Source organism: Mastigoproctus giganteus, chromosome 13 (genome assembly GCF_048544385.1).
Source record: "Mastigoproctus giganteus isolate SK-2022 chromosome 13, ASM4854438v1, whole genome shotgun sequence".
In the NCBI taxonomy this organism is placed as follows: domain Eukaryota; kingdom Metazoa; phylum Arthropoda; class Arachnida; order Uropygi; family Thelyphonidae; genus Mastigoproctus; species Mastigoproctus giganteus.
In genome coordinates this window covers 31,314,560-31,322,738 of record NC_143587.1, presented here as the reverse complement: position 1 = coordinate 31,322,738, position 8,179 = coordinate 31,314,560, and positions in this window count along the sequence as shown.

The window sequence follows — 8,179 nt, the reverse complement described above, 5'->3', positions numbered from 1 at the left end:
TGTTTGGGGTTCTCATAAAAAAAAAAAAAAAAAACGCGAGGGTGCATAAGTACACGTGCCTTGAGTGACAGGAATTCAAGTCAATGACTGCTAAATAAGGTGCTATTTATTGTATTCTCTCTGTCTTGTGAACTCCTCTGACCGTGTGGCTGTCTGGAAATGGACATCATTGAGATTAGAATTGAGACCACGCATATTTGTGAAATGAACTAGGAAGTGTTTGGGAAGTTTAGATCTTTTCGCAGATAAACTTACTGTATTATTTGACAATTGGTACTGTATTAGTTTGACAATTTGACAATTCATGGTGTATTCAATAATAAGAATAGGCGGGTGGGACATGCTGTATGAAGTAATGAAATTTTTGTATATGGTGTACACATGGTAAGAATATACCCAGATCCTTGACATAAAGTGGCCTCGACAATGCCCCCAGCATACACACTACCCGGACTCCCTTCAGTCACTATCTGGCAGAGAAGAGGTAGCAAGATTATACACTAGCTGATCCAGAAGCCTCCTAGAGAGTTAACAATAGGTTCGGTGTACTAACTAGCGAGCACCGTTTTAGAACTGTACCCTCGAAATGTAAGGAAGATTGGATCTCGCGATGATGTTCATCATAACTTCAAAAGTCATCAGTCATACTGCATGATGGAAGAGATGGAGAGATGAGAAAATCATAATCTCACTGTATGATGCAATTGTATGACCGCACTTTGAATTCTCTATCCAGGTATGGAGACCGCACCTTAAAAAGACACTGTGCTTTTTTTAAAGGGTCCAAAGATGGGCAGCCCGTTTGATGAGACCTTTAAAAGGGCACCCATATGAGGAAAGACTGTGGGACACAGAGCTTGGCAACCAGGAACCTTAGTAGGGACCTAATTGATGCGGATTGAGAGGGAGATTGCAAAATGAATGAAGGCGAAAATTTCGCTGTTATAGTTGATTACATAACTAGGGATCATAAATTCAAATTACGGGAGAGAAGGTTTTAGAATGAACTGTAGGAAGTTTTCTTTTAGCCAGCGAGTCGTTAATTACTGGAATAAGTTTGAAACCTTCATAGATCGTTGAGTCTTACAGTTAGGAAAAATTGTGTTGAGCCTGACCTATTGTTGTTTTCAATATTTATGAATGATATTGATGAAAGTATATTAGACTTAATGTCTAAGTTTGGAGATAATACAAAGATTGCCACGGTGGTTAACGACAGTCATAAGGGTGAGTTACTGCAACAAGATCGATGAGATCTTGTTGCAAATGAGAAAAATGAGATCGATAGACTGAGAAATGGCAGTTGAAGTTTAACATTAATAAATGAAAGGTACTGCGTATGGACAGCAGTAACCCCCAGAATTACTTATAAAATGTGTGGTACTACACTCAGAGTAGTGGAGAATGAAAAAGACCCGGGGGTAATTGTGCAGTCAGACATGAAATTCTCTGAGCAATGCAGACCTGCTGCGAGTACAGCTTATAGGGTTTTCTCAATGTTGACCAGAAACTTTGCTGGCAGGGATAAGGAGGCGATTATCCCTTTGTATAAGGCCACATCTTGAGTACTGATCTGGAAGCCCCTTTTCAGGAAGGATGTAGATCTGCTGGAATGGATGCAAAGAAGGGCCACCAGACTGATGAAAGGAACAAAAGGGTGCACTTACCTAGAAAGGCTTCAGTTCTAAAAATTGCAGCGTCTGGTGACTATGGGCCTGCTGGGAGATCTGATTGAGGTATTTAATGAATTGAGTAAGCTAAATGTGAATGGCAGCCTTGAATGGATTGAGTAAGCTAAATGTGAATAGCATTCTTGCACTTGCTGAGACTACACATATGAGGGGGCTTAAATTGAAGTTGAGGAAGGATAGTTGCAGCATAGATGTGCGGAAGTTTGCTTCAGCCAGCGAGTGGTTGGTTGTTGGAACGGGCTTCTGTTTGTTGTGGAAATGGATGGGTTGAATAATTTCAAGGAAGAACTAGACAATTCTTGGAGGGTACGGATGGGTGAACTGTGTAGGTTTTTTTTTTTTTTTTTTTGGTTGATGTTATATAAGCTTGCTTTCTTGCATCATTTACCATTACTGCTACTAAAATTTAAAGGTAAGCTGAGCTGAATAGTTACCTACTTGAGGAGGTAACACAGATTGTTTATATTCTCTTTATACATACAGTATTTATTTTTTATTTCTATTATTTATTTTTATATACTTTTTACTTATGTGCAGTTATTTATTTTATTTTATTTTACTAATTTATTTTTGTCCGATGTTGCAAAATCCTGTGCCTTCTTGCATTATAATATGAATGAACTAACTGAACTTGAGAAAAAAGTGACATCACATCCATAATTTAAGTGTTGACATCGAAAGACAAATTTTAAAATGAAGTTGGATGAGATTGGTAACCAAATAATTGTTACGTCAGAGAAAACTTGTTAAACCACATAGTTATTTTGTAATTTGTTGTATGGATATTAACTACAATCGCGACATTTCTATGACATTTTTGTAGCCTTGTTATCAGGCCTAACTTTATACACATCTTAACAAAATCTAATTCCAGGAAATAGTGTGTAGATTTTTTTATTGGCGCATCACCAACAGAGGCTGAAATGCAAATTGTGTTTGCCTACGAAATATGCAAATATTTTGTCCTATAAAAGAGATTAGCGGTTTAGCTTGAAATTCATTTCTATCGTATATACCGAACGATGATCATACGGAAAGGGGTAACAGAATTTCAGAGGAGAATAACAGTTGGACGCTAGGTTGGGAAAAATGACTGTGCGTTCTGTTGATCAGGAATTAATCATTACGAAGTCAGAAACTGGCAGAGTACTGAAGAAATGAAATTATGGAAGTGACATTGACCCAAAAAAAGCGACCAAGAAGGCTTATACTGAATAACAGGAGAATACCTGTTATTCAGGGTTTCTAGGGTCTGATGGCAAGCCATCAGACCCTAGAAAATCTGAAATTTCGATTTTCGAGCGGCGACTCAGGCAAATCTGTAATTGTTTCCATGACACATATCCACATTCTTGATATCAAAAGAAAAGGTACACTCGATTTGCAAGGTGCAGGGCGCACCGAACCTGAATTATATATATCAATGGAAATTAGTCCTGGAAAGCGACGAAGCTGCGCCCTCTTCCAGTCTGAGGAATGAAGAATGCTTGGAGAACATTTAGTGTCTGAGTGTGTTGCACCGTGAAGTTGTGAGAAGGCGCACTGGCCGCAGAGCATCACAAGTTTTAAATTCGACACTGATGTTCTAGACAATTTTATGTCCTGCATTGTTCAAATTTTTTTGGGAGTGTTCCTTTCACCTTCCGACACAACGATGCTCTGTGCCATAAATCAAGATTGATTACGCATAGTTTGAAGAGCGGAACGTTACGGTGTCCGACAGTGCTGTGGATGTGAACCCAGTTGAACTTCTTTGGGATGAACTAGAATGCAAATTTAGGGCAAGGCCATGACGGCCTCCTTCGTTAGTGGAGCTCACAAATGAGGCCGTCATAGCCTTGCCCTAAATTTGCATTCAAAGGAATTAAAATAATATTACTTACCCCACCAACTTTCTACTAAAAATTAGTAGAAATTCTTCCACAGTGAACTCTTGTGCCAAGGTGGGGTAATATTCTCTTAATTTCTTTCATAATTACCGTTTTTTTCGTACCTGCAAATTTCTCATGATCGTAACTTTCAATATACGTGTAGTGTACACTTCACACCCTTTCACTATAGGAAATGAAGGCAGCTCTGATACTGCCTTCAATTATTACAATGAATTTAATTATTACAATGAATAAAGATTTTATCAGGTTTATGATAGTGCTAAAATTCCAGTGGGCAACTTAGATGGCTGAATTCTGGGAAACTAGGATTAGAGTATCCCGTCTCCACCATCCATCCGCCCATCCACCTTTGCCATATGAAACAACACAATATACAAGAGTAGTTCCAATGAAAATAGCAAAAGTTAAATAAACAGTTCTGTCTTTACGCTTGTGTTAAAGAACCCTATTATTAATCTAAATATATTTCTTGATGAAATGTCAGTACGAAAAAGGCTGTTTAAGCATGCGTAATGCATCTCCATCATTGTTACTACCCAGGTAGTATGCATGCATCGTTTTATTATATCTCATGTTGTGAATACTTTCACAACGAGTTGTCTAGGTATTGCACTACTTCGAATAAGTAACGCTTCTCTGGTAGAGAAAACTGCTGTTACTTATTCTCAGATGGGCACCACCACTCAGACAGCACCGTTTGAAATATGGTATGGGATAAAGATCTCTGTTATCCTCATACTATCCCTATTAGACTTAGGAAAGCAAAAAAGATGTAGGAAGGTGATAGTAGGAGAGGAAGAGGAAGAAATGCCGTCGAAGGAAGAAAGGGACAGTTACTCCAACTCACACTACTCAAAAGCTCATAAATTCCTCGAATAGACAACTCTTCTGCAGTAGAGAAGATTGTTGTTCCCTATTCTCAGAAACTCCGTGGCCATCAGCTCCCCCCCCCAGACAGCACCGTTTCGAAGCTGGTTGGCTCCATCATCGGTGGGTGGGCAAGTACCCTGTTGCAATAGTGACAACCCAGTTATGAAGTAGAACTCCGCAACACAATATGAGAGATGCTTGATGGTGTGCATGGTTTAATCTAAATATATTTCTTGACGAAATGTCCGAGTATGCATTACCCATGCTTAAACAGCCTTTTTCATACTCTTTGATATTTCGTCAAGAAATATATTTAGATTAAACCATGAACACCATCAATTTCTCATATTGTGGAGTTATACTTCATAACTGGATTGTCACTATTGCAACTGGGTATAACTGGATTGTCACTATTGCAACAGGGTACCTGCCCACCCACCGATGATGGAGCCAACCAGCTTCGAACCGGTGCCGTCAGGGGGTGCTTTATGCTTCCCGGAGTTTCCGAGAATAGGTAACACCAGTCTTCCCCACTGGGGCAGCGTTGCCTATTCGAGGAGTCTGAGTTTTTGAGTGGTGTGAGTTGAAGGAGTTAGTCTTTTCTTTTCTTCTTCACCGTTTCTTTTCTTCTTCCTCTCCTACTATAACTTTCCCTCTACTTTTATAAGTCTAATAGGGACAAGTGGATAGTAGAGTTACTATCCCACACATACAACTAGCCTCGAAACGGTGCCGTCTGGGTGGTGGTGGTGGTACCCATCTGAGAATAAGTAATCTTCAGTAGTCTTCTCTACCAGAGAAGCGTTACTTATTCGAAGTAATGCAATACCTAGGCAACTCGTTGTGAAGGTATTCACAATATGAGATATAATAAAACGATGCATGCATACTGCCTGGGTAGCAGCAATGATGGAGATGCATTACCCATGCTTAAACAGCCTTTTTCAAACCCTATTATTTTTCGACATAGAGTGTTCTCTTGGAACAGCGGGTATTCCGCCGCGAAATGCCCGGATACGTCAGACAATTCCTTTGGTTGTTTGCCGAGTCACTCACTCAGTGCTTTTTGGACATTCAGTGAGAGCCATTTTTGAAAGCTGCTAAAAGTAGACTTTTTTATTACTTAAAAATTATTGGTTTTTTGTTATTTGCCGTTTTGTTTATATTAGATTCGATTATATTAGATTATATTAGTTATAGGTTTTCCTGTAACTGTTTGATTTTAATAATATTATAGATATAATTTTTTAAAGTTACTTTCATTGATATTTATTTAATTTTATAATGGTTGTTACGAGATCTGCCTTAAACACGTCACAGGGTATCGTGAGTCACACGGAAATAGCAGATGGCGATTTACGGGTGAGTCATGATTTAATCCGTTGTGGAACCTGTGGAATGTTTTCCAAGGTCGACCTGGTGACTAATCCTACCTCACCTGGGGATTCTTTTCTTTGTGATCGATGTAAGGAGTGCACCGATCTTAAATTACAATTTGGTGCACTGAGGGAACAATTTGAGTCCCTGAAAAAACGAGTGCCTGCCCTCGAAAATAATGCATCTGGGAGCTCGTCAGGGACTCAAAACTCCAGCAATCTACCAAGTGATGCACACCCGATTCGAGCCTCAAAACAGAAAAACCAAGTGCAAACTACCCTGGTTAGAAAGGACATTGTTTTATTAGGAGACTCCATTGTCAGAGAAACGGGGAATATTTTTTGTAATAAAGATAGGTGGAGCAGAACCAGGGTATGTCTGCCGGGAGCAACTATTGATGATGTCACCAACAGACTGTCAGATTTTAAAGGGGGTAAAGAAAATATTATTATTCATGTGGGGACAAACGATATTAAACGTACACGATCTGACGATTTGTTGGAAAAATACAGGACCATGCTGAGGAAATGTCGCGAGCTAGGCCATAATGTCTATGTGTCTGCAATTCTGCCCAGACACGATAGGAGGGATTATATGTTAAGAGCCTTGTGGATTAACTCAAGACTTGAAGGAATCTGCAAGGCTTTAGGGGGTAAATTTCTATCAGCATGGCCCACACTTGTAGGTAGAAGGAATTTGTTTTGTAGAGACGGGATACACTTAAACAAAGGTGGTGCAAAAGTTTTTGCCAGTATTATTGAGGATACCTTAAAGGCTCAGGGAAACTGCTAGTTAGGGGGGATGTGGGTAATACTGACACGCGTTTATCTGATAATATTGGTCAATGTAACTCTTGCACATACCTTAAGAGTTCTTATCTGTTACCCCAACTGGACGTATTATCTAGATATTCTGGGGGCAAAGACGTTTCACGTGAGCAGGTAGCTAATATCAGGGAAGAGAGCCTAAAAAACTTCAAGGGTTGTGTTAGGGTTGTTAAATATACAAGAACAGTAAATCTTAATTGTTTATACAGTAACGTTAGAAGTGTCGTCAATAAAATGAGCGAATTCGAACTGCTGGTTAAAACAAGTAACGCGGACATAATAGGGCTTACGGAGACGTGGTGCCACCCGGAAATTGGGGATGATGAGTTTCAGTACGGCTTGTATAATATATTTAGGAAGGATAGAGTAGATAGAAGGGGTGGTGGGGTAATGCTTCTTATCAGAAGCAGCCTGAGTGCGACGATAGCTTTCCCAGATTCAGACATTTCACATGCTAGTATAGAGTCTGTATGGTGTGAGATAGTTGGAAACAAAGGTACAATGCGAGTAGGCGTAATCTACAGACCAGGTGATTGTGAAGACTATGACAAAAGCCTCTACATGCAAATGGAATGGGCAAGTAAGCGTCAATGCCTTATTATGGGTGATTTCAATTTGCCTCTAATTGATTGGAGTAAATGGGAAGGAAACTCGACATGGGGAACAAAATTTTTAAATCAACTAGATGACTGTTATTTGTATCAACATGTCAGGGAAAGTACTAGAGAAAAGAATATCCTAGACCTCATCATCACACATGAATCAGATGACATAACAGGGCTGACAGTAGAGGAACCAGTAGCAGGAAGTGATCACGGAGTTCTACGGTGGATGATGACGAGAGAGGTAGCAGAAGTAAAAGGCAAAGGAATGGGTTTTAATTTCAGAAAAGGAAATTACGATGCCTTAAGGTACTACATGGCCTCTATTAACTGGGTAGATATCGCGCAGAGAATGAATACAATTGAACTGTGGTACGCTTTTAAAACATTAATCACAGATGCCTTGAATGCGTATATACCATTAAAAAAATACTCCACGAGAAGGGTTCCAAGTTGGATGAATAGTGAAGTTGCCACATTACTTGAGCAGAAAAAGGTGGCATGGAAACGTTACAGAGCAATAAAAAGTACTGAAGCCTATAACAGCTACAAGGTGGTGTGTAATAGAGCCACAGAAAAGGTTCGACAGGCAAAGGCAGTTTATGAGAAATCACTAGCAAACAGAGCAAAGAGGGGGGATAAAGAATTCTTCACATATATAAATGCCAAGAAGAGCAGGACAAACCAGATCGGACCTTTACGTAAGGGAAAGGGGACAGTAATAAATACACCAGCTGCCGTTGCAGATGAACTGAACAGTTATTTTGCATTGATATTTACAAATGAAAAACCTTTTGTGGCAATGGGAAATTGTGGGAGCGAAGTTGAAAAATATGTAATTAATGATATTGAAATTTCGCGAGATTATTTAATGAAAAAACTTTCGAGCCTACAAGCTAGTAAGGCTCCTGGAGTTGATG